We start from the raw sequence: 27,739 nt of genomic DNA on the forward strand, positions 1-27,739 counted from the left end.
TCTTCCAAAACTTGTTGTTGCTATCAAAAACGCTATCCAGCATTTGGAACCGAACGCTAGAGAAGAAGTCCACCTGAAAGCTATTGGTGTCATCGCCAAGGTACGTCGCAAACTTCCCACTAACCTGTCTCCACTGGAATGAAAAGCCCTACGCGGTCTCCAAGACGACACCACCATTTTTGTGCTCCCAGCAGAAGAGGGCAACTCAACGGTGGTGATGGATCACCGCGACTACGAGGATAAGGCTTTGGCCTTGCTGAGCAGTGGGGCATGTGAGAAGATCTCCAAGGATCCGACTTCAACCACTCAAATAACCCTCAACAGAATTCTAGCGGAGATATTCAAACGGCACCCTGCTTTCGAAAGGCTTTACCTCCAGAAATGGCTCAGCTCCAAACTGCTACTGGCGACCTAAAATTCACAAACCTGACATCCCCCTGCGGCCAGATGTAAACTTCACTTTGTCTCCTCTCCGACATCTTTTGGACTACCTTCACAAAGTACTAGTGCTGCTGTCCGGCAGACCACTAACACTCGTACAGCATTCGGGACACTTCGTGCAACTTGTCTAGGACCTGACTATTGAGGAAGACGAAAGCCTGGTCTCGTTTGACGTGGCGTCGTTATTCACCAGCGTTCCAGTGCCCCTGGCTGTGTCCATTGCTCACCGCTCACTGCAAAACGACCAAACCTTGCACGAGAGAACACCACTCAGTGTTGATGAGGTATGCCGCCTTCTTGACTTGTGTCTTCGCAGTACCTATGTCACCTATAGAGGAGAATTTTTCAAGCAAACAACCGGAACTGCTATGGGGGCGTTGATCTCAGTCGCAGTGGCTAATTTAACCATGGAAGACGTCGAAAGCCGGGGGCTTACCACCTTCAATCTCAAGCCAAAGTTGTTCCTTCGTTATGTAGACGACTGCTTTTGTGTGGTGAAAACATCAGAAATAGAAAACCTGCTAACCCATCTAAATTCAACTGAGCCGGCCATACAATTTACAGTTGAATGTGAGCAGCGGGGCAGTCTGCCTTTTCTCGACGTTCTATTCACAAGGCACGACAACGGCTTGCGGTTCTCGGTATACAGGAAACCAACCCACACAAGACGGTACCTTCATTTCAACTCTAACCATCCCAATCCCCTCAAGGCATCCGTCATTACATCTTTATTAAACCATTAGGGACTTTTTTGTTCTCTTGCTATCTTGAAATAAACCTTATATATTAACTTACCTTTGTACCAATAATTCACATGCAAAAAATTATTACTGTTGTCTGATTAGTTTTTGAAATATAGTCCGTGACAATATTGTCACACTGGGCCCTTAGGCTACAGTAAAAAACAAGAAGTGAAAAACATTTATTTCAAGCCATGAAACATCACAAAAAATATACATAGCGGATAGTCGAGCACACTCATGTAGTGTGATATGGTTTAAAGCCCGGAATATACATGCCAACGTCACACCTTGTGCATTGTGTGCACGCCACACTGTTGCAATTATCTCCAGCAAACCTCCGCCTCTTGCCACTAGGTACAGTCGAACCTCGTTATAACGAACACTGATATAGCGAATTATCGGTTATAGCGAACTAATTACGAATTTTGGTTGGTCATGCTTCATTTCAGTGACATTTATTCTTTTATAACAAAACCGAAAACGCGAGATCCGCCGCGATATCGGCTGTAACGAAGAAATATTTGGTTTACACGAGGCTCAGAACTTGAAAGTAGCATATAAAAAAAAACAAAAACCAAAATGAAAATCGAAGGCCGATACACAGCTGAATTTCTTTTTTATTGTTTGAAAAAGTTTTGCCGTCTGGCACAAAAATCGCGTTTGGATGGTCGCGCCACCTGTGAACAGAGCGCGAAAACTCTGAAAGCTCATGACATGACAGAGGGCCGAAAGGCGGCGCCACTTGTCCAGCGGTAAAGAAAGGCAAGTGCAGCAACATTGGTAACTTTGAGGCCAGCGTTCTGACATCAGCACAGCGGCCAGTCTTGTTGTTGCAGCGCTCGAAATGGCATCGAAGAGGAAAGCGATCTCGCTCCAGACAAAGCTGCAGATACTGAGAGCTGTGGACAGTGGCCGCAAGAAAAAGGATATTGCTTCGGAATTCGGCGTTCCTCCAAGTACGTTATCCACCATTTTGGCCACTAGAAAGAAGATTGAGGGCAACACCGAGGACGCCATAAAAGCCGACCGTAAACGAGTTAGGCCTTGCCATCACCCGGACGTGGAAGCGGCTTTGCTTTCTTGGTTTAAAGATGTGAGGGCGCGAAATTTGCCGGTGTCGGGAGCACTTCTTCAACGGAAGGCCCACAGCCTGGCCTGCGTACTGGGGCATGACGATTTCTGTGCAAGCAGCGGTTGGCTGCAACGTTTCAAAGATAGGCACGAGATCGCGTGCCACACTTTGTCTGGCGAAGGGTCCGCTGTCGACATGGAGACATGTCAAACGTGGCTGGAGAATTTTCGTCCTCTGCTCCAGGAGTACGACGAGTGCGACGTATACAACGTCGACGAAACCGGCGTGTTTTTCAAGTTGTTGCCAGAGCGGTCACTGGCGATGAAGAACGAGACCTGCCATGGGGGCAAGAAAAACAAAGACCGGGTGACTGTCGTCGTTGCCGTGAACATGGACGGCTCCGACAAAAGACGGCTCACCGTCATCGGCAAGTCGGCACATCCGAGGTGCCTGAAAGGCGTCCGGAATTTGCAGGTTCAATACACGTCGAACAAAAAAGCGTGGATGACGACCAAGCTTTTCGAGGACTGGCTGAGAGCGTTCGACCAGGACATGGAGAGGCAGCACAGGAAGGTCCTGTTGCTTTTGGACAACTGTTCGGCGCATAAAGTTTCGATCGTGCTCAAGGCAGTTCGCTTGCAGTTTTTGCCACCGAACGCAACTTCTGCTTTGCAGCCTTTGGACAAAGGCATTATTCGTTCGCTTAAGTGCAGTTATAGGAAGCGTTTGGTGACGCAACTGGTGTTTGACATCGATCGACATAGATCGACAACAATAAACATCAAGACGACACTCGAAATGTTGTACGGGTCGTGGAATGAGGTGAGGCAGTCGACAATAAGGAACTGTTTCGCGGATGCCGGTTTTGTTCTGCCTGCCGACGAAGAAGAAGTGCAGCCCGAAGACCAGGCAGAGCTGGACAGAACTTGGGATCGGCTGGCAGTCCCAGGCGTCGAATTCGACGATTTCGTTTCAGCCGATGAGAACTTGGCCGTGGCGCCCGAGCTGACGGATCAAGAAATTGTGGATCGCGTTTTGTTGCCCGAGGATGACAGCAGCAGCGACAGCGGTGAGAGTGAACGGGATGAACCAACGATGAGCAGTGCGGATGCCGCGGACATGGCCAGGAGGCTGAAAGGATATTTGGAAAAACTCCCGACGACGAAAACTGCTGACGTAGAAAAGGCCCTCTTGAGCATGGACAATGTAGAAAACTTCATTCTGCCCAGCGCTGTGAAAAGCCACCAGACGAAGATAACATCTTTCTTCAAATGAACGAATGCAAACCTGTTTGGCTGATCCCGGGCTGGCGTTGCATATGTCTCCTCGCCCAACGCCGCCTCTCCTCCTTCTCTTCTCGCCCAACGCCCCCTCTCCTCCTCCTCCTCTTCTCTCAAAGCTGCTTTGGCAGCTTTTTTTTTTCAACGGTCCCTCTCGGGGCCACCAATCGCGCTTCGGCAGAGCACGCAGGCGCGATGGTTCCCGCTGTGTCTCACTCGAGTTCCTCTCTCTACACCAAGTCGCCTATGCGCAGACACATGGTGCAGTCGTTTCGCGCCACGCACTTTCACGTGCGCGGCGACGTAAGAACAGTCGTGTCAACCTTCCCATATTCCGGCCTATTTTGATTGAATGCCACAAGGAGACAGGTAAGGATTACCACGTTTGTAGTGGGTTCAAAGCCAAGTATATAATGCATTTTAGTGTCTAGAATATTTGCGCGAGCCAAATTACGAATTTGTCACAGCCGATATTTATGTCTACTGTTACAACGAATATCGGATATAACGAACTGATTTACGGTCCCGATGCTACTTCGTTATAACGAGGTTCGACTGTATTGGTGCAACAAAGTGGGCCACTTGGTCATACCATGTACCAATCAATACATCACCAGTCTTTGGGATTCTGCGTTGACCAGGTCCTCTAGGCTTATTGTCCCATCGCACGGTAGCTTTGTGCAATCTTCCTGCGCAATTCCAGCTGCGTGACGTTGGATCCAGTGCTACGAATTAGCGCCCAAGCGTTGCTGATAGATACATCACAAAGCCAAGTGAAAATCGGCCACCACCACTTTTTGCCACGGATTCTAGTCTTGTAGGTGCCTACCTTTGCATCCATCTGGTCCGTTCCTCTCATAAAACTGTTGTACTGAGCAACAGTGTTTGGACGGGCCACCTTGACCCTTCTGGTCGAGCGATAGGGCACTCTTTGGGAACACGGTTCTGCCTCACTGTGCCCGTACCTTCGTAGCCCTGTGCCTTGAGATGCCTGAGTAGCTGCATGCTGGTGAATAAATTGTCAAAGTAGAAAAAGAAAGGAAGGTCGTGAGTCTCTGCTGGGAGTTTATCCACCGTTTGAAGAAGTGGCGCCGCTGCTTTTCCGAAGTCGTTTTCAAGTTTTTCAGATGTTCCGGGATCCCTCTACTTGCCTTGATACACTTCAAAGTTTACAAGGTATCCGTTCTTGACATTTAAGCACCAAACTTTATACCCGAAGTGGATAGGCTTTCCGCATATAAACTGCTTAAGCCATGACTAATACTCAATCATACTTTCGTCATAACTAAGGTGATGCAAAGGTTGAAAGTGCTCCAGGAACCTTGCTTTCAATAGCGCCATCAGTGGGCGCAACTTTGTTAACTTGTCACTAAGTGTTAGGCTTGCATTGTCCGCACAGTGCAGGAATCGCATTATCTTTACGAAGCGCTTTCTTCGCATAGCATTGTAGGCCATCGTGTTGCGCACATCTGTGCCACTGTCCCAATAGCACTTCTTTCCTTGAAAACAGTTATAGCCGGACAAAACGAGCACTCCAAGAAAACATCTTAATTCTTCTTTGCTAACCTCCGGATCGGGCATATTCAAAAATAACGCATACTTGTTTGATCAACGAGCTGTTCCACGAAGGCTTCGTCAAAAAAGAGTTCAAACAACTCAACAGGTGAGAAGTCTGTGTAAGCAGCAAAGTTTGGAAAGGGAATTATGCCGGAGCTTTTCTGGAGGCCACCCTTTGTCCACTTGGAAGTAGTGGATAATTTCGCAGGAACGCCCACGTCAACTACAGCAGAGGAAACCTCAGATGTTCCGTCACCTTGGCCGCCGGGTTCGTCATCGTCTGAGTCGTATCCACCAATGCGGCGTCTGTCACAGAAAACAGTTTCAGCGCCGGCTCGTAGCTGCCTCCCGCTTAGATTGTCAATGAGCCCGCCTGAATCTTCATCTGAATAGGTGCTATCCACTGGTAGCTCGATATTAATCGCTGACATGTCGTCATCTTCCTCTTCGGGTATCTTCGCTATTTCTTCCAAAGTCGACCTATTCAGACAATAAAATAAGAAATAAGTACTGCAGGAACGCACCAGTTGCCGTGCGAGAGATGAAAATGCAGTTTAAAAAAAATAAAAAGTTAGGTAGCCTAAAGGCCCAGCGTGACCGTATGGCAACGCAAAAGGTAACACGATCGTTCATGGACAAGTCAAACATTAATCTCTCACAAATGCTCATCGAAGGTCACAAATTCAAAGAGCAATACGGATGTAAGGATATCCGGCTATTGGTTAAACAAATAGTGCAAAAAAAACGCACTTACCCCTTGGAGCGATGCATGGCGACGCACCTCGCAGAGCAACACTTTTTCCTGTCATTGCGAAGAGCTCCCATAAAACAACTGACAGCTGCTGCCACCTGGTATTCATAAAGTGAACTCTAGTCTGTCAAATGGCATGTCGATGGCGATTTTGGCACCGTTTTGTTAATCTGAATGAATTGAAATCCACTGTGCAGACTAACGTGACCATATGGTCAAGCTGGTCTTTAATGGGTTAAAGAGAGCCGACACCATGTGTTCATCACGTGAAGAAAAAAGAACCGAGTCATCTCCGATCTCCAAAAAAAATGGGTACCCCAGTTCATTCAATTGACGCATTAGCCGAAAACAAAAAAGACAAAGCAAAAGCAGCTCTATTCTTTCCCCAAGCAAGCGCCAGAAGCAAAAACGTGTTTGCATCCCATATGTGAAAGGCGGGAGCGAGACGCTGGCTCGCATTCTCGGTAAAGAAGGGATGCTAACAGCGCACAAACCGACTACTCCCCTACCCGAAGGACCGTCGCCCTAAATAAAAGACCCAGGGCGTACTATACAAAATCCCCTGCTCGGTCTGCCCTGCCTCGTACGTAGGGGAAACTGAACTTCACGGAAAGAATGAGTCAACACAAAGCGGACGTCTAACAGATGAACCGTCAACACAGCTCTGTGGCCGAACACTGCGAGGCATGCAACCACCGAATTGACTTTGACGGTACTGTTGTACTGGAAACTGAAGCTAGCCCGCGCAGGAGGCTTCTACTGGAGTCATGACACATCCAACAGACACGGAAGAATGTTAATCGCTCCCTGGGGACACTTCCCTGTTCTTACAGCCATAGCTTGCGGCCACTGACACGGAGGTCTTCCACACGAGGACTTAACAAGCCAAGCTGCGTCTCGCCCGTAGTCACACCATGAAAAAGGGACCGAGCCGGTCCCGAAACATCGTGTTTTTCTGCAAAACTAACTTGGTTGGTGTCAGTTGTCTTTCTCCTAAAAAAAAAATCTGTAAGCTTGGCTTGTTTGCACTCCACAGCGAGCAACGCAGTCATGCGATTTTCATGTTCAGTCAGCAAACCCATTGCGATGTCATCATGGACAGCAACAAAATTCCTAATTGTATCGAAAGCGTCCATCAATTGTGAGGCAGTTGCCGCAGCAGGCACATCCTGTACCTTGTCATCTCCGTCATCAGAAGAATCCTCATCATTCTGGGTGGCTTTGATGATCTGCTCATCACTCACATCTTCGTGAACTACAACACGAGCGTCAGCGCCAATGTATTCGTCAAGCTCGAGATTAGGCAGCACTTTTCACATTTTTTCCAGCGTTTTCCAGGCGGCCGTCATCCCCGGAGCCGGTGATGCCTCTTTGTCGTCGCCTGTAATGTCTGGTGTTGCGCCAGCCGAATTTACTGGTCGATCTTCGGCAAATCCAGTGTGCCTGAAGCAGTTCTCAATTATTGAGCAACCCATTGTGCTCTAGGCAGCAGACATAATTTGCAGTGCCACGTACATGTCCACCATCATGTCTCGGCCGGTTCCACTGTTGAAGAGGAGCCGCTGAGTTAACCTCCCGTGGTAGAGGCTGTAGGACAGATGTTCAATTCGGAGGGAAAAGACCTCAGCTCCATGTTAGTGAGCTTGACTTCATTGGAGTGATGAGCTGAACAATTGTCCAGGCGCAAACAAACTTTACGGCCTTTCCACTTGATGTTGCGATCGAATGCCACCATTCACTTGGTGAAAATAGCACGGGTCATCCACGACTTGTTGTTTGCCTTGTACTGCACAGTTAGCGGGTTCTCTTGAAACAGCGCAGCTTGGCAGTTTTTCCTATGACTAATGGCGGACGCTTGTCCAAGCCGTCCATGTTTTTGCAAAGAGGCACTGTGATACTTTTTTGCTATGTTTTCTGCCATGACAGCGCTGCCCCTTGAAGTCCAGCGTCCTGGCCGGCAACATTTCAGAACATAACCCGGTCTCATCGGCGTTGTGGATGTCTGTTGACGCGAAGTTGCTTAAATGCCAGCCACATTGCTCGCCTATTCGCTCCACCAACGTCTGCGGACATCTATTAGCCGCGCAATACTTTCTGGCAATGTTATGGGAGGCAGGTTGAGCCAGCCAATGATGGCTTTAATACCTTCAGTGCCAAGTAGGCACGCATAGTTCAAGGCTTTTTGCTGGACGATGCTTCTGGTGAGGGGCCGTGTCACCTTTTTGTGCTTGGAGGATGTGCCTGAAGCATGTGCCTTTTTTTACGCTGTCCTTATTTCCTAGACTCGAAGACAGCGAACTTGCCGGAATTCTGAAGTCTTCAGCGATTGCTGTTTTCTTCTTTCTGCTGTTCGCCTGGGCGGTGATTTGAGCTTTCTGCTCGAGGGAAAGGGTGCGTAGGCATTGACATGTCCTACGCACGGATGAAAGCTCGTCGTCTTCAATGAGGCGCATTGTGAGTGACGCGACCACGAAACAAAGCCGAAATGGCGAATCTTCAATCACGTGATTTCATGCTTACTATGGCTTTGGATTTGACTTTGGATTCTCTTTCACCAGTGACACTTGCTTTGGTTTTGATTTTGCCCGCGAAAATTTTGTTGAAGCGGAAATGCTCTGCAAAAATGGTTCATTGTGCAGAGAAATTTGGAGCATTAATTACTATGGAATACTGATGGGGAATAAAAAAATTATTTGTTGTCACGAAAATTTTGCAGTGGCGGTATTCATTGTGGCGGGATTCAACTCTATCGCATTGCCCCTGCCCATACTGTAAATGACCAACATTGCCGCGCCCGTCGTCCTACTTCGCTATAACCTGCACCTGTGACGGTCGCTTTTGTCCGTGGGGGGAGAAAGTATAAGCACAGCGCGCAACCTCATCTATACATATTTATCATCGTCGCTTATCTTCATCTTCGGAGAAGTGGCCGCCATACTTGCGAGTGGCGGTCAAGCTCGCTGCATCCTTAGTCTCACTAGGTACTATCGCGCTCAGTATCAGCTACACCGCGCGAGCGCATGGCCGAGCGCTCGGCACGGCTGTACAGTGGCGTTGATCGCGCCGTTTTTTCGAACTATCTGGAGAGGGTGTAGCTGTTCCAGCAAGCACGCTGTAACCCCTTGGCCCCGTTTATCTGAAGGGCACATCATTTTTTTCTTGTTCACTTTGTTTTCATTGGGGAAGAAACTGCAAGTTTATGCAGCGCCTTTTCCATCGACGAGGCACTGCGTGCTGAAGTTGGTTATCACAGACTGAGTGCTTCCATCATCCGCGAATGGCTGTGCGTTTAGACATGATATCAGCACTGACAGAGCACGTTAGCGTCCAGCGTAAGGGCGGAAGCAGCTGCGACGTGGGCAATGCAGTGTTTTCAACAGAGCGTTTGCATGGTCCGGGTACTAATGCGACAAAGCGTTGCCATTGCTACCACCGCCATTCTCTGTTGCAGCAACATTTCGCATTTGGCCATAGCAGCCTACTTTGTTCACTTGCGGCAACTCCTGGGACTACGCGTCGGGTCGCCTTCACAAACTTCCCTCATGTGTAATTGCTCCAGAACACACCGCTCCTTCTTAAGGTGTGTTGAATGGTATCGAAATTTTACAGTGCTCTATAACTAAGGCCCCAAACCCCGATTTTGCCGATCATTACACACATTACGAGAATACATTAGTCCACAGTCAGGTCATGCTAAAGTAGCACCTGGAAAGACGTTTCCAAGAAACGTGATCGCAAGATCTTGTGCATGGAATTTTTTACTATGGTACTTAATTGGCGTTCCGAAGGGTCGTGTGTTCACTGAGAGATATATTCAGTCTGAATGAAAAAGTTTTCGATGGCACTAGGACAGCTTGCTTGCCGTGAATACGAAAGCCTGAGATGAATTAAGAAGTCGATTATTGTGGAATAGGAGGTGTATCAGGAGGTTAAATTGGATCAGTAGTAATCACGTGTATATACTGCCTTGTATACCTTATGACCAATAACCGTTGATATCACGGCAATTTTCGGGGAGCAGTTTTCCTGGACAACCCCACCGATGCTGACAGCTTCGGTTGACAATTAGGGAAATAAAGCTTTCTCATTAAAATAGATTTTTGGTATTTGAGTGAACTCCGAAGCTGCGTCACTTTTTGTTTCTTTTATTTTTGTGCGACTAAGAATTTAAGCTACAGTCAGAGATGAGGTAGTTAAAGAAGTTATCAAATAACATTGACAACTGTAATATTTCTTCATTGAAATAAAAAGCAAACTACCATAAAATAAAAATTCTCCCTAAAGTAAATGTGTTATACAATACGAATACTGCCTACCATTCCTTTAATATCACAATAGAATTAGGAAGAAACGCACGAGTTGTGCACCAAAATAAAAGCTAACAAATTGTAAATAAATATTTGATTAGAAGGAAGTAGACGAGAACTGCAACGCACACGTAAAGGGATGTAGCAAATTCAATACAGCTAGCTGTTGGCGCCGAGAGCTGCACTTTGAAAATGAAATCAGAAACTACAAAACCACGAACACCCAGAAAGGAAAAAAAAAAGTGGTCGTCACTATTTAGTATCGTGTCATCGCCCCTTGAACGGCGACCACTTCCTGCATCCTCGACGGAAGCTACGCGTACAGATTCTCCATAAAATCTGCTTCATTTTTGATGCGCATCCATTCCTCTCCTACCGCGTTTCATAGCTCATCAGCATATGATCGGTTCAGTCCTCTTTTGCAGAGCCCGACTTTCATCCTTCCCCATACATTTTCAATGATGTTGAGGTCGGCTGCTTTGGGCGCCCACTGTAGACATCGCACTCCTCGCTCGTTAAGGAGTTCCTCGACAATTTTTGCGGTGTGCACAGGTGAGAGATCATGCTGGAAGAGGAAATCTCCTTCAGGAAAAGGGCCATCCAACGCGTAGGGAATCATGACATAATCAAGTATGTCACAATAGCTTGCCGATGTCAGGTGTCCGTCAATGCAATATAGGACACCAAGTCCATCTCGGGACACAGCTCCTCACACATTGACCGTAGTGCGGCCACTTGATGCCACTTCCTGGACGTAACGGGGTTCGTGGCGGGTATAGACAGGGCGCCAAACTCTTTATTTTTGGTCCCAGCATGTTGTGAATGTTGATTCGTCGGAAAATATTACCGTTTTCCAGTCGTCGGTGGTCCAGTCGACGTGTTCACTTGCGAATTTAAGTCGCGCCGTCTTGTTCGCATCTGTCAGGAGCGGCTTCTGAGCCGCCGGATGGCTCCTCAGACCTCCTTCCGCCAGCCTGCGTTTGACTGTAGACACGCTCGCCGACACACCAGCAGCAGCACCTATCTCCTTGGCGGTGCTGAAGGGGCTCGCCCGCGCGGCCTCGAGAATGCTCTTGTCCTGAGCTGCAGTCGTTTGCTCGAGGGTGCCGTTTATGTGGAGCGTTGCCGATGCGGCCTTCATCCCTATAAGCCTGGATGATGCGGTTCACAGTCTTATTTGACCTTCCAGTAATATCCACTGTTTGATGTTGGGTATACTGCTTTAAGGACAGTTCAACTATCCGCAATCGCTCACTGTTGGGCACCCGGGACATCTTGCGAGCTGACAAACGTATTGCTGTTTATTCTCGGCTCTACAAACAGCCACTTTCCAGCGCATTAGTCTGCGGCTCTTCCGTCCACATTTCCTTGTTCAGTAAAATGATGAAACGAAAAGCGGCCAACCAGATAAGAGCGATAGGGCGGACCGAGAGGGCCCCGATCACGAAGTTTGGGCGTCGATGGACGGCTACAGTTATCATTTTCGAAACTGATGTCAAAACAAGAATAAACGAGGGGGAAGGGGGAAGTGAGCAAGTGGAGGTGATGCGAAACGGCTGGAACAGCCATTTCGCAACACCCTCTCCAGATAGTTCGAAAAAACTGCGCGATCGACGCCACTGTACAACCGTGCCGAGCGCTCGGCCATGCGCTCGCGCGGTGTAGCTCATACTGAGCGCGATAGTACACACAGACACACACGCACCTACATCTGTGTCCACAACCCAGTTGGTACGTGGGCAGCCTACCACAAAGCAGGATTCAGACAAACAAACAAAGAACAGCTGAATGCAAGGAATGGCTACTGTAAGTGCTAGCGCTCTAAAAAACCACCTGATTGAGACTCCTGTCCTTGGAAAGATAATGCCCGGGAACCGCTGCCAGCTCATCATCAGAAGGCTGCACTTCATTGACAGCAGGGCGATCCAGAACTTGGAAGAACAACCTCAGTCTCTGCTCTGAAAAAATTGGTCAATGTATGGGAGCTTCTGAACAAGTACCGTACGTGCCTGAGTGCGACATGTCAACAAGAACTTGTTTCTATTCAAAGATCGACTTAGTTGGAAGCAGTACATGCCTCTAAAGAGAGCAAGGTTTGGCATCCAGCCATTCCAGCAGTATGAGCCAAATTTGGGACTCAGTAGTGCATACAGGGAAAGGCACTGACCTGGAGACCTTGTCAGTAGCATCAGAAAGCTTCAGCATGGCTACAAAATTTGTAGTGAAGATTGGGGAGCCTCTCCTCAACAAAGGCTACTGCATCATTACAGACAACTTTTACACATTCCAAGAACTTGTTTACTTCTTGCTAAAGAGGTGTCCCAATATCTGTGGCACAACACGAGGGTTATGCAAAGATCTTCCTCTTGGCTTCACCACGACCAAGCTCAAGAAAAATGAGATGCTTGCTATTCAAAGGGGGAAGTGTTTGGCGATATAGAAGGACAAAAAGCTGGTAACGGTTTTATTCTCTGTACGCAGTGCTGAAATGGTGCGATCCATTGACAGGGTGGGCAACGAGACCATGACGCCTGAATCTACCGTAGATCACTACAATGAGAGGAGCCAACAGGGCAGACCAGATGCTGTCGAGCTACTCAGTGCCACAGAAGCGAAAGACGATCTCATACAAGATCTTCCAGTACTTGTTGAATGAGGCGACATATAATTCGTTCATCCTCTATCAGGAAGGAAGAAGCTCAGAATCTCATCTGGTATACCAGCTGCAACTTGTTGACGAGATCATCGGCAAGTATTCGGGGAATAGTACCAAGAAGAAAGGGCGGCCGGGATGTCCCTTGAACATGAAGCAGCTTACTGCATGAGCACCACTTCCTATCGTGCATCCCACTAACGGGGAAGCAAGAACCAACACGCTGCTCTGTTGTCTGCTATGGGGGTACATCGCATGTGTTTCGTGTAAAACAAGTACATTTCCACTAATGCAGTACGTCATGGAGAGAGCTTTTAAGAAATTTTTCTGCAGAGTACTTGCTTAAAGCATGGCATTAGTGTTTCATCACATCAAGGATTGCAATAAGAGCCAAGTTATCATCCTGCCTATCATAGAAGTTCAGTTATGGTGTTTTTTAAGTTGCGACTCCACAAACAGGCATACAAACTTTTATTCCCGCCTTGGAAGAGGCGACTTCAACACCCCCATAATGCCCATAAGAAAAAATCTGTGGCATTCTGTTCTGAAGTGTTCTCATTCCATTTTCTTGTTGGCTGATTTATTTACTATTGTATGAAGATGTTTGGTTTGCTTCTGTTGTTACCCCAGTTTCTAACGTAAATACCCTCACATTATGCTGCACTTGAGGCCTGTGAGGTATCTGAATGTTTTTTTTAAATGCATTTTTTTTTGCAACGGCAGTTATCCCTTGCTTAGCAAAATCATGGTGATGACGTCGTGTGTGCTTTCCCCTTCCTTGTTTTTCTCTGCGAAGGAATTCAGGAATGCAGCGAGGGAATTCAGGTGAGGGGGAGAGCGACCACATCTCACACTACCCTCAGCTACTTGCTCACTCGGCAGCATGCATTCATCAGAGCATACCTGTGGCAGTAATGCGAGCATAACGGTGTAAAGGCAACTGACATGCTCACCACTATCCAGAGTTACGAAACACTTCGACTGGCATCAGCACTTTACCCCGACTGCTACTGAAAAAACTTGGGGGCATTCTGAACCGCATTCTTAAAGAAAATGTGGTAGCATTTAGATTGCCTGTATGGTGTCTACAATAACTATATAATGTTCTTTTTGCGATTTTCCCGCAAAAACTCCGGTTGAAACCAGTTTCACAGCCCTTACATGGTATACTTAAGTCACCTTCTAGAATGTGGGAATGCCTTTCGTTAGATTATCGTATCGGGTTAAACTAATCTGACCGTATAATCTACCCTAATCCACCATAAGGTGGAACACTGCTTCTGGAGAAAAATTTATTTCCCCATTGGACTTAAGAAACTGCATACCCTTCACCAGCTCCTCGTGCTTTCAAAAATGTGATTACATTTATAATAGGTTAATTAGTTCTCAAGATATAATAATCAGCCACCAATGTCAACCAGAACACTAGAGAGAAAAGTAAAACATAAAAGCTCCAAAATGGCACATTGTTAGACTCCAGAAAGAAATTGGAATGCAATGTTGGAGACAGTATTCTAATTTTACCATCATTAGTGATTTCACAGCATAGTGAAATTCGTGCAACAAACTGTGACTAACATGCAATTAAGAACCAGATCATCAAAAAATTTCTGAGCCTTAAGTGGAAAATCCGCTCCCAAAATTGCATGCTCAGGTCACCTAGCTACATGCTGAGATATGCCACTTAGAAATTTGCATTCTCAGGAAAATGAGAAAAACAGAGGGCTGTTTATTGAAGTAAAATTGAAAGTTATCCACCCAGTGTCCTTGGGAAATTGCTTATAGCCTTCCAGAATGTAGTCGGCTTGCTTACTGGCATTGAAATGGCGCCTTTTCAGCATGCGCTGCACATTTTCTGCGGACTTGTACAGATTTCAAAGTAACAATCTTGAAGGTCGCGTCGCCGAGCGGTCCTGCAGCGATAGTCGCGGCGCCTTCGGTTCCATCCAAGAATGCTGCCTTGCGCTCCATTGCGGGAGTCGATGCCATCTGCTGCAGTTTTCCATGCCCATTCCTTGTAATAGCTTTGACCTCGGAAGGTTGCAGCATCGGGGTATGTCACTAAACGCGACCGCTGTCCCAGGTTTTCGTATCCGCGGCCACCGTTGCGCTTAGGCCTAACCTGGTCCCCCATCGCAGTGCGGTTCGCATGGTGGCATACCCGCAATGCTTGCGGTTTTCGCGGAGTTCATCTTCTTATAGTTGTCAACAAGTAACGTTTTCCTTTTCTTTCCGAACTTATTTCCGACCTCTTCTTTCCAAAGGCACACCAACGATGATACACAGACAAGATGGTTCTGGCTTGCGGCCGTCCACAGACGCGTCAAGCAGACGACGGGAAGTGTGTCAGCCAATTGGATGACATGTTTCAGTCACGTGCACCAACTAGCAAATAGCAGCGCATGTTGCGACGTTTGGCGCCTTTTTTTTTTTCTCCAACCAATAAGCATTTTTAAAAGCGCAGCAATAGCGCGAAATTCAACACGAAAAGCTGGTCTTTCCAATGAGACCAAGATGGCGGCAATCAATGCTGGAGGATGATGGCTGCGTGTCGCAGAAATAGCACGGTTTTAATGTCAAAATCTGCCCAGAGGGTGCGCAGATCTACATTTTGAATTGTATTACAGTCAAGCTGACTCTGCAGTTCTGGAAATTCACAAAATTCCTGAAAAAAATCGATTTTTTTCACAATTTTTTTGCCCTTCCCCACGAAGCAGTCTTCCCCCTTTAATCCATCATGTTGTGTTGATGAAATCGTGACCCTCTCGACTAATCGGAATGACAGAGAAACCGGAAATCTTTTGTGAGATGACAACCTAAATGCTGCCACATTAATTTGCATTACCACAAGGGTAAAACATCGGTGAACTTCTCTTGCATAGTGTGACTAATAAAGGCTTCGTGATTAACATACGATTATTCGCTGTCATTCCAACAGGTTTGGTGGTGACGCCTTTCCTGCAGTCTGGTGGCTGCGATCGATCCCGAGCGTTTTTAGAAGTGCCCACCTGGTAATGGCCTCACACACTGCATGACCAGCCGGCGGTGGACGTCGTCGTCATCACTGCCCGATGGGACCATATTGGTGCTCGTATAGACTTGTGTGATTGCGAATGGGCCATGTGTTGCATTGGTGACTCGGCAGTGGCACAAGTGAAAATAGGTCGAGTGTCATAATAGTGGCAGGACATCAGGAAGCACACATCAGGTGATTGGCTTGAAACTGCTCTACGCTGCTGCAGACTAGGGCTTTGGTCCCATGTGCAAGGCAGGTATGCGCTCCTTTCATTGGCTTTGACACCCTCAGTCCCTAGCTGCATGCGGCTGTTTCCATGCATTTACTGGCATCTTTATTCCTTGGCCTTTCTGCAGGTGCAACTCATGCATTGTTTTTTTTTTCTGTAATTGCACAAGAAATCGACGTTTTGTTCAGGATCTTGTATTTTTCGTGGTCTCGGTGCTTGTTTCTAGTATATTTTTCATTGCATATTTCACCCTGTAAATTATGAGCTGACGACCACGGGACACCTGGCAGATCATTGATGTTTTAGTACCAGTGAACTTAATGTTGTGTGCAAGGTTGCACTCTGGAAAAATGCAGCCAGGTCAGGTTTTAGGCATAAAAACAGTAAAAAAAAACGAGGGACAAGAGGAAGAAAACACACAGCTACGACTGGACTAGCAACTGTGCTTTATTGAACAAGGCACTTTCCCAGTACAGTTCACAGGACATGCACAGCAAAACTAAATCCACCGGTTAGTGACATCAAATAGATAAGCAGCACTACTATTGCCCGCGCACCAAAAAGCAAGTTCTTTTTCAAGCAGGCGTACCGAAGTAGTGCTAATGCAATTTTCACCATGCAACCATGTAGTAGGCTTCTAAAATTTCGCATTCTTCTTTCCCGCTGCCTCTGCCAAAATGCTTACTGTATTTACACCATTGTAAGTCAACCCATTTTTCAAAATTTGAAAATCCGAAGTGGAAGGGTAGACTTAAAATCGAAACCAAAGCATCGCAGCATAAATAAAGGCGAGACAAACAAGATATCATGCATGCTGCAGCGTGGTTGCATTTTTGCTGCGTGGCTCCGTCGCATCACTCTTGGTGCTGGCCTTGAGCAGCTGCTATGTCAACGCGCAGAACCGGCATCCCCACCCCGCGCATGGCTGCCGATGGGGGCTGTCGATAAGCAGCAAACCGGCACCAGCCCACTCCCCACACGTGGCCGCAGATTGCGGCTGCTGATAAGCAGCGGCGACCCAGTAACGCAATCGCATTCTACTCTTAATAGGCGTCATCCAAGTTCTTTTTTTTTACTTTTAACCGCACACTTGGCGCTCAAGGGAGCGTCGATAGTGGATGGAAGAGCCGCTGTTCCAATCGCGGCGGCACCACCACTCAGAACCGCAGTGGCGCAAGGGAGTGTTAGTAGCCAACGGAACAGCCAACGCCACTACGCCTCTCATGCATAGTTTCTTTTTAGGTCTGACGCATTTTACTACTGCGGGTCGAGTTTAACAAGTTTTTAATGTAGTGCTTCATACTCCAGTCCAGTAAACGAACGGCGCTCATTCATGGCTACGTTCAAGATGGCTGTCATTCTTTACGTCGAAGAAATGAACTGCACTCCGGGCCGCAAGTTCGACGTTTGCAACGGGCGATACAGGTGTGGCAGCTACAGCGAGGCAAAATTTTCAGCTGTTCCACATGATGTCGTGATGTGGCTATTTGCGAAGTGCGGGATTTCGCTGCTCAGAAATGTGATGGGGGGGGGGGGGGGGGGGGGGGGGGGGGGGGGGGGGGGGGGAGTCGACTTACATCTGAGTCGACTTAAAATCGTGTAAACACGGTTTGTTGCCAAACAGCGGGTAGCAGCCACATTCGCAACAATGGGGAGGCAGGTTCTGTCCGTCAGTGTAAACCTTTTCGCATGTGAGGGTAAACTTATGCACTAGGCCTGTGGAACATTTCGTGAAAACATTTTCATGCTTCGTCGTAAGAATGGGAATTCTCGAATTGCCTCGTGATATACGCGGGCACAGTCCCGACAGCTTCCAGGGAGCAGAGAATATAACGTTAACGCCTATAACATTAAGGTTTTTAGCAGCAGCATTGAAATCTGTGAATGGTCAAACACAAGGAATGTCCTCTCAGGATAGCACTACCTCTATGGGCTCACTGTGGTCAAGAAATTGCACAACCCGCAAGCCACTGATTATGTTGTCATTATCTCTGAAGAGACTGCCAAGGCGTGTAGGTGCTTTTTTAGGCTCTGAATTTCTGCATCGTTAATGGCATGTTTTTTCATGGGAATGTAATTAAAAAACATAAAAAGCCATTTCCCAGGCCTTCTCTTTGTTGTCACCTGCTGGGTGGCCACATACATTTGGTTGTTTGCACTAGTTGCTTAGCAGGTGTGCAAATGACAAAGCCTGTGCAGTTTTGCATTTGGGTTGTTTCTTTGAGTTCCATACAAGCTTTTTGTCATTCGATGTATATAAAAAAGTACTCAGCACTGTTTCATTTTGGTTTGGATTAAGCCTGGAATTTCTTTTTTTTTAGTTGGACTGTTACGGAGAAATGCTTTGCTGCCTTGATACTTGAACTCTATACTGTTGGCATGTTCCCTTATAAAAATTGTCTATAGACTTCTTATTGACTCTATTGTCTTCCTATATATATTTCCTGTTGTCTATTCATAGTCTGCAGACAAAAGTTCACTAAAAGTGTATGGCCATATATGTACATGATGATTTGTGAACCTTTACAAAATTTTATTTTTTTTTAACTGTGATGTGTCGGGGTGGTCTGTTGAACTATATTTTGTACAGCAAGGCAGACATTATATACAGTCTTTGTCAAAAACATAAGACCCAAGGGGTCTGCTTCCAAGCCGTGGATCGTGGCTCTTAAGCACATCTGACAGTCCTAAGGTTGGGAGGGTTAATGAGGAAGTTTCTCCCTCCTTCGTGAGATTAGGGTCCCTGGGTATGCAAGAGGAGTCGCGCTGCAAGGCTCAGAAGCAGATCCCTTTGTTCTTTATACTTTTGACAAAGACTGCACCTGATGTGGATCATTAATCGAACAGTTAACTTGAATTAACTAATAAACATTTTTGATTTTACAGGGCAAGGTTATATTGCAAACTGAACGGCCATCAACATACTGCAATCCTTGTTTTTAAATTTTCTTAATCTGCAGTGTGGTTGGGAATAACAAGCATCAAAAATATGCAGTTGAAAGCTTGTTGAGTTGGCTTCCAAAGGAAAGGAAAGGGCGGGATCCAAAGGGAAGTTATTCATTGATCCATAAGAGGTACATAATAGAGCACTGCACGGGCCTGATTTTTCGGCCCGGGCCCGCTTTATGAAGCCCAGCCCAGGCCCGTGATACTAAGCCCGGTCCTGGGCGTACATGACCGAGCCCGGGCCCAAGGTTCCAAGCCCGGCCCTGGCGTTCGTTACTAAACTTAGCCAGGGCGCGTGTTCATGACCAGGTCCGGCCCGGGCCCGCTAGATGATATTTGTTGTTGATGATGATTATTATTGATGCCTTGTGCTTTGTAGCTGGCGATCAGATAGAAAAGCCGGTGTGTACATGCATTGAAATGTTGCTTTACCCTCTGTGGTAGCTCAGCGGTTAAGCTGTTGTGCTGTAAAGCCCTAGGACGCGGGTACGATTCCCGCGGCCACCCGTGTACTTATATTTAGGTGCACGTTAAAGAACTCCAGGTGGTCGAAATTAATTCGGTCCCCACTATGACGTGCCTCGTAATCATATTGTGGTTTTGGCATGTAATACCAAGGAATGTAAATGAAATGTGATACATGTACCTACATGTGTTACCTGAAAAGTCTTTACAATTAATGTATGGTGACAATAAAAAATAAAACTTGGCAACAAAATTTATTTAAAAGGAGTGTACAACTAGAAAGGAAAAGCGGATAGAAGCAAACCCGGGACATTTTCTTTGATGCTCTTTTCTACACTCGTGTTGGAAACATTGTTTACACATTATTTAAAAAGAGGCTCTTGAATAATAATTTATTGCAGCAAGATAACAAAGCTTTTTCATATATTATATTTTTTATATTTCATCAGCAAAAGCAGAAGAAATATAAATCGTTCATATTCTAACGTTGACACGGAAACGTAAGCGCCACGTACAATATAATTACATAATCAACCTGTCCCGCACCATACTTGATGCTACTCTAGATCAAAGGTTTCTCTCTTTCTGATGAAATAAAGATAGAAAATAAGCTTAAAATAACACCCAGTAACGCAAAAAGACTGCACCTGAAAACGATGCCACAGGAATAGGTGTCTGAAAATGCCAGCAAAAGGCAAAAATTTACATATTCTTGTGCAAAAACAGCAGGTTGTCCAGGCTCTCCGGCTTTAAGCAGGTCCTCCTCTCTTGGAGTACGTACCCAGCTGCACTAAAATTGCGTTCGCTACTGACGCTCGTGGGTGGGATGCAAAGTACTTTTTTTGCAAGAAATGAAAGCCCTCAGTATTTCCTGCAGTGGGCTTCCCACCATTCAAGCAGTTTCTCAATGTCCTCACACGAGTCACTGTTCCAAAGGTACCTGTCAAGCTCACTGTCGGCTGGCTGAGTTTCCGCAGCATCGTGCCACTCCTTAAATTCGTCAAGGAATGTACGCTTCACTGGGGGTCCATTTCTGGTGCTCGTTTCTCCTTGTGGAAATGGGAGATGCACATCAAACAATTCGCGTACTCTGTCGTGAACAGTTTTCCTCTCCTGCTCATCAAGAACACGGAGATGGCGTAAAGGCGGCCACAAGAACGTTGCGATTTTTTGAAGTTCTCCTATGGGCATTTTTATTGGAAGAAATTCTAGCATCCTCGACTTGAGCTGGCACACTTCTGGTGAGTCTGTTGAAGCAGCAGTAAGGTGCTTCTTCAGTTTTGTGTAGTACATCAATACAAGGGGCAGCGTTACAACTTTGTCCTGCTCAAGCTTTTCGCTGGCCTCCTTGAAGGGCTCCAAGAATTCGACGACCACCGTCAACAAGGCCTTGTTGACGTCTTCCAAGAGTAGATTGTCCCGTGAATCCAGGAGGTTCTCTATCGCATCGTACTGAGTTAGCACGGACTTGATCATGGCGAGCTTCGAATTCCACTGCGTGCTTATCTCCTGGCACACACCGTGTGGTAGCTGGCTCATCAGTCCGCTTTGTTTTAAAAAAGTTACGACAGCCTTCACCTTTTGCTGTTGTTCCAAAAGGTCGTGCAGTTCCTGAGCGAGGTACCCGTCGTCAGACGCGTTCCGAAGAACGGTGTTCAAGACGGGAGCAGAGCAGTTCATTCTGGTATACGGACGTTGCGCGCTAATTATGTTGGCACCCTGGTCTGTCACGAATACCACATTGCTTAAAATGCCTTCATCAATGCACTCCTTCGTACAACCTCTTTACGGATGTTCTCTCTCGTTTTTCTCTCAGGGGGGAAAGTCGTTAGTGAACAAAACAAGGCTCCTCATTCCCTATTTCACACTCACGTAATGCGCCATTGCAGTCATATAGGCTACTTTCTTGTAGTCATCGGTCCACGTGTCAAGGGTCATCGAGCAGCGACCTTCCTTCATCGCTGACTGAATCTCGGGCATCACCGCTTCTCGGAGTTCGTTTGCAACTTCGGACATCCTGCGAGACACCGTCGTAGCATGCGGAATCATGGACTTCGCGGATATGCTCCCGTACTTGGCACCGATAGCAATCAGTTCACTGACAACTTTTAGGAATCCGTCGTCGCAAACAACATCAAATGGCCGCATATCTTTTGCGCACCATTTGGTGCAAGCAGTCGTCAGATTCCCCTTTACGATATATGAAACATGGGGTTGCTTCTCGGTGAAGAACGAAGTAATGGCAGTGGTGTCATCTGCAGCCTTGCACTTGTGGCGGTTCAGGTGCGGCGTTCCTGTCTTCCCGCCATCATATGCGAAGAAAGCTTTGCAGCTTTTGCACTGCACATGCCGTACTGGTGATAGGGTGTGCACGTCAACAACTTCCAGGAAATGTCTCCAAACCTGGCTTTTCCTAACTTGCTTGGAGACAAGCTTTAGCTCCCCAGCAGTGGGCTTATCTCTTAATACAGCTGCATTCATGGGGCCGAGGCAAATCATGAACCATATAACGTCGATTACCAACGCATTAAAGGGACAGTGAGAACTCTATCAAATTTTTTTTGTTAGCAAAATCTGATAGTTCGGCATTTCATGGCTTTGTTGCTGCTTGTCTGGGAGCGAAAGATGCATTTATTTCAAAGAAATTTGGATTCGAAGTTGAAAAAGTTTTTCCCGCCGCTCCGATTCAAACTCGGGAACTCTTATGACATCATGGCGCACTCTTATGACGTCATAAGACGGAGTGACGTGAAACGTGATGTAAATGCAGACTCCATGATTTCTGGCGGCTAGCGGTGCTGTCTAGCAGCAGCCAAAATGAAAGCTAACGCCGCCGCACATTGAAGGCATCTATTGGGATTTGCTACCGTTGCTTCGTTTACGTTCGCACCGGCATCTTGCCAGCGTTATGATGGATCCCGTTCCCGAACCCGACGACGAGGTTCTCGCAAAAACTCCGGCCTGCATTTCAGCGACCTGATCCCCACTGAGTGTGCGATGCTTTTTAGGGAGCACGGTTAGGTTAGGCGCCGGCGGGTCGTTTCCCACTTCCGCCGTGAGCAGCCATTGCAAATTAAATATCATAACCCCAGTGCGAGGAGTCGCGAGGGATCAGGACAGCGCGTCGCACTCATCGGAGACTGGCCGGGGCTTTGGGGCCAATGGATTGTGATTCCTTGAATGGTGCGGTTGCACGGTGCAGCAGGCGGCGTCGAGGTCTCCCACAGTTACAAGGGCCAGGTTATTTATTTATTTTTTGCCACAAAAAACGGATGGGTGCTGAAGGGCGCTCGCGTTTAAAGTTGGCGGCTTGAAAGTAAAGCCGACGCACGACACTTCAATGGCTTTCGCGCGTTTCCAAAGGATAGGGTCCACTGGATCGGGCTTTCTCGCCCACTTGCATGTACCTTCTGATGTGTACTGTGAATGGATTAAATTAGCCGAGACCTCGAAAAGAACAGCTCTGCCCAACTGCCGAAGCTATTGAATGACGTCACAACGCGCACCTCGCCGCAGAGCCGAATCGGTCTGGCCGGGCCGGCGGCGGCTGGCGCACTCGGCGCGAAATAGAGACATCCTCCAAGTCTCCGCCAGTGCGGTCAGAGCGCGCCGAAGCCGCCGAACGCGTCGCCGGTCAAGCACAGTTGGAATATAGAGGGTCTCGCTTTAACCGACGTGACGCCGTGCAGCGCGCGCGTGTTACGCCGGGGTATAAACGCGCCTCAACATAGCCTGCACTTAACTGCTGACCAACGTATTCGGTGGCAGCATCTATGGGAGCCACTGAAACCCCCTGTCCACTCATTTAATAAAAAAAAAAAACCTATGCCTTTGGCGTTTGAGGCGGAGACGCTACCACTCCGCCACGACAGCTCAAGATTTAACCATGAATAAAGGCGCATCTAGTGAATGCACTCTTCCAATGCAGAAGTCTCCGCGCTTTCGCTATGTATATCCTGGCCTAACAGAGCTAGGCCATCAGCAATTTTTCATAACTGCCTTGTACCTTGTCTCCCGTCCCTAATAAACGATTTCCATTAAAGTAGTTTGAAGTTGACTGGCACAGCCGGGAATGTTTCGGCGGGCGAGCGTGCGAACACACAAGTGCTCTTTATACTGCGAACTGCCTTGTACGATCACCGACCATCGTGCCATCATAGTTTTTCATCGACCGTGGCGATCATCTGACCAGTCTTAACAGGCTCCTTCAAAGGTTAACTAGCACTTGAAGCGGCACTTGGAGTTCTTCTGCTGTTCAGCGCTTGTGAATCAAGGCGCGTCAAAAACAAAACCACGGGGCATGCAACACTCATAGACGTGAAGCGCCATAAAAAAAATCGAAACTATCCTGGCTGCCTGTGGCGCCGCCAAGCATCGGTTTTCTTTGCTTCCAACATTCAGGTTGTCTTTTGTCTTCTTGCTTGTGTGATAAAAGTCTTCTTGCTTGTGTGATAAAAGTGCACTATCAGTTTTAAAACAAAACTTACTTCAATATTGAACCGCGCAACCTTCCTTTGTCAGCCTCGGAGATTCGCGGCATCCATGTAGGACGGAAAATTCCTCCAACGTGGCGTCTCTTGTCCTATGACGTCATTACGCTTGTACTTGCAAGATTGACCTGTGGCAGCGATACCTGTATTTTGGTTCTTGCTATTTTTTACCTTACAAGAGCTTTGTTTTCAGTAAGAGTGGCGTTTTTGTTATCAGGAGCTGGTATTCTATCGATGGAAGCCAACTCCAATTTCTCCGCAGTGTCCTTTAAAAGCATCAGCACGCTCTGACGAGCTATAACAGAACAGCCAAAGCCTTTTTATTTCCTCTTTTTTTCAGTAGATGGCGACGTCGGTCCCACGTTACGCACGAAGCAGTTCCTCACAGGAGGTTCCTTATGGGTGGGCCGCGCTCTGCGGCCTACGCATGCTCCACCTAGCCGGCTGTCGCCTAGTAAGTTTTGTCGGTCCCACGTTACGCACGAAGCAGTTCCTCACAGGAGGTTCCTTATGGGTGGGCCGCGCTCTGCGGCCTACGCATGCTCCACCTAGCCGGCTGTCGCCTAGCAACGGAGGCCGTCTCTGATGCTTCTTCCTTTGCGCGCCTCTTATTTCTGTTCACGTTCGTTTTGGAGGAAAAGAAAAAAATTACAACTTCATCTGTTTTTAGCTTTTCTTTACTGAGGTATACTATGAGCCCAGCTCTTTGCACGTGTCACTTCAGATTGGCACAAAATATCTTAGGCCATGCAATGCATAATGTTTGCATGTGCTCGAAGGCCCGACTTATGCCTTTTAATGAGCGGGCCCAAGTCCGGCCTGGGCCCACGGCCTCAAGTCCGAGCCCATCCCAGGCCCGCACTTTCAAGCCCGGGCCCAGCCCGGCCCCCGCCGGAAAACGCTTCAGACAGCCCGGCCCGCGGGCTCTGCCGGGCCCGAGCTTTCGTGTCGACCCAGGCCCGTGCAGTGCTCTAGTACATAATGTCTGCCTTGCTGTACAGTCTAGCTCAACAGACCGCACTGATGCATATTTTTAAAATAAAAATCTGTGAAGGTTAAAAGAAAGTCGCTCTGTATAGATTCTCTGTAGATTGCTTATAGGTTTTCTGTGTAGAAAGTTTCTATAAACGTTTATGGACAGTGTACACTTCTGAAGAAATTTTTGTAAGGGTTGAGTGCTAGCCATTGTTACCAGTACTAGTTACCAAAACAACCTGCCTTCATAGAAATGCATACTTGGTAAAAGCCAGGGCCCCGCTGTGGTTCTTTGTAGTAGGTATTGTGGGGGAATCATCAATTAAATAAAAAGTGAATGATGTATTCAAGCACTCATAAGCTTTGTTTATGCAGAGAACCAATCATTAGAGGCAGCGTTGCAGCCAACCATTGTCCCCCTGCTGCATTAGGAATGCTGGTATGATGATTGAAAATTCCCGGTAGCGCTTTCAGTATTTTCACCGTCAGGTTGCAGCCTTCTTTCAGAGTTCTCTTCTCGTGTCCATTGTTCAAGTTTAAAAATCGTTTCTTGGCTTCATGCAGCTTCCACAAAGGCTGCTAACCTTCCTTGAGCACAGAGAGAAGTAATTTCTGGAAGATGAAAGGAATCGCAGTGGTTATTGTAAGAGGGGTGGATTCCTTTCAGGGTGCATGGTGCGATCCCCAGCTGTGCTTGGCTTCAATTGAAACATTGGCGCTGTTCTGTTGTGCAGCCACTGCCATGCAAGCAAAAGCAAAGTCTGAATAGGCAGTGCTCATCTGTGCACTCGTTTTGCCGAACCCATTTGTAACATGCGTCACCGTCATTAAATGTCTCAAGACCGCCCTGCCTCATACTTGACTGAAGTGTGTACCTTTCCCACCCTCCCAGCATTTCTGCCCGGTCTATAGTTTGTGCTGTCTGTACATTTCTGCCGCATCTTTAAATTCAGAAGTCTTTGTGTTGAATCGGTGAAAATCTCATTAGCAATGCCTATAAAAGGCCCTAACATGTGGGGTGCGTGCAAATGTTTAAATGGTTTGCTGTACAGTTAAACAGTCTACAATGAATAACTGCAGTGTGACTAGTAGTGCCAAAATATAATGGGGCAAAAAAAAGTTGGTAAGGCATGACATTTAGGGGTGCGATGAACCCCAAAAAGCACCATTCAGAACCCTTGGTTAAGGAAAAAAAAAAACTTCGGAGCCTTCTTAACTACATTCTTAAACAAGAAAATGAGATAGCATTTACGTTCGCTTCTATGATGTCTGCATTGAGCATCTAATGTTCTTGAGATTTTCCCAGAAAAACGCTCGTTGCGTCGTATGCATAAGTCATTATCTTCTAAAATGTTCCAGTACCTTCCATTGGATATAATGAGATTGTACTAATGTGACCCACCAATCCACTTTAATCCATTTTCTTAGGCGGGCCAACTTTCAAATTTTGGGGTCCTCAGATTTTCCAATTTGCCGCTGCTCTATGATTGATCCACTGGTGGTCACAATGTGTTCATGATGTCTCGACCAAACAGAATTTTTTGTGAGACAACACAAATGCTAAATGCATAAAAAAATGCATAAATGTATAAAAAAATGCACAACCAAAAGTTTGGTGTCAGTTGTCTTATATCCCTCATATGTGCCTTGCCTGCAATTCCAAACATATTACGAAATTTACAGAACTTGAGGTGTTTTTCAAACACTAGGGTGTCTCATCTGCCAGAACGAATATGTTGCATGCCCTAGTACAACCATGGATAAGTTCTTTTTTCCCTTTCGCACGCTGCTCGGATGCTTTCGCATTTGCTCTTGTGATCACCGTTATTTATATGAAATAAAGGAGTTGGGTCCTTTCTGGCTTCTCTCTTTTGTGCCGATACTGCCTTCAAAAGGGCAACAATCAAGTGCGTACCTTGTGCAAGCTAATTGTTTAAATGCACCTCTTAAAAGCACACATTTATTGCTGCAGAAATTGGGCATGAAAAGCAAACATTTTTTTTCCCATTGCCCCATTTAAAAAGCATCTCCAGTGATTTTGTGTATTGCAAGTTCCTCACAAAGTCAAGATTGTATAAGTGCCAAACAGCACTGCTGAAAGCAGTTTAGTTTTCTCGGACGTTGCCCTATCTCCCGAATCGTGCTGTCAAGCAGGCACTGTCAAGCAGGCAATTTTTGTGGCCAACCCTGTGCATGACGACATCAACATTCGCACGGCCTGACCATAAGGAAAGGGATTGTTAAAGTGCCAGCACTCAAATAGGGCCTGAAGGCCCTATTTGAGTGCTGGCACGCAATGTCATTAGCAACATGGATAAGATAGTTAAAGTAGCCGAAGTGTTCTGCTCAAACCTATAGAGTAGCCGAAGTAATCAGAACGTTACTGAGAGAGACAGTAGCACACAGCAATGCGTCATCCCACCAGTAGTTCCCCGCCAGTAGAGGAAGTAAAGAAAGTTTTAGGAGCAATGCAAAGCATGCAAAAGCAGCTGGTGAGGATCAGCTAACAGCAGATCTGCTGAAGGACAGAGGGGAGATTGTGCTAGAAAAACTAGCCACCCTGTATACGCAATGCCTTATGACCTCGACCGTACCAGAAGCTTGGAAGAACGGAAAAATTATCTTAATTCATAAGAAAGGAGACGCCAGGGGCTTGAAAAATTACAGACCGATCAGCTTATTGTCCTTTGCCTACAAGATATTCACTGAGGTAATCACTAATAGAGTCAGGGCAACCTTAGACTTTAATCAACCAAATGATCAGGCAGGCTTTCATAAAGGATATTCCACAATAGATCATGCTCACACTATCAA

General features: G+C 46.9%; 1 protein-coding gene across 3 annotated transcripts in view; it reads left to right on the forward strand.

Annotated features, from left to right (window-relative positions):
• Nucleotides 1–20,183, forward strand: part of LOC144132310 (uncharacterized) — a 115,355-nt gene extending 95,172 nt beyond the window's left edge. For 2 of the 3 annotated variants that reach the window (XM_077664630.1, XM_077664628.1), the window contains exon 11: nt 15,743–19,709. The gene's annotated coding sequence lies outside the window, so the exon portion shown is untranslated. Of the gene's footprint in view, nt 1–15,742 lie in introns of all 3 variants that reach the window. The other variant, XM_077664629.1, reaches the window with a different exon arrangement.
• The last annotated feature ends 7,556 nt before the right edge of the window (nt 20,184–27,739 follow it).

This window comes from Amblyomma americanum, chromosome 5 (assembly GCF_052857255.1).
Source record: "Amblyomma americanum isolate KBUSLIRL-KWMA chromosome 5, ASM5285725v1, whole genome shotgun sequence".
NCBI classification, from domain to species: domain Eukaryota; kingdom Metazoa; phylum Arthropoda; class Arachnida; order Ixodida; family Ixodidae; genus Amblyomma; species Amblyomma americanum.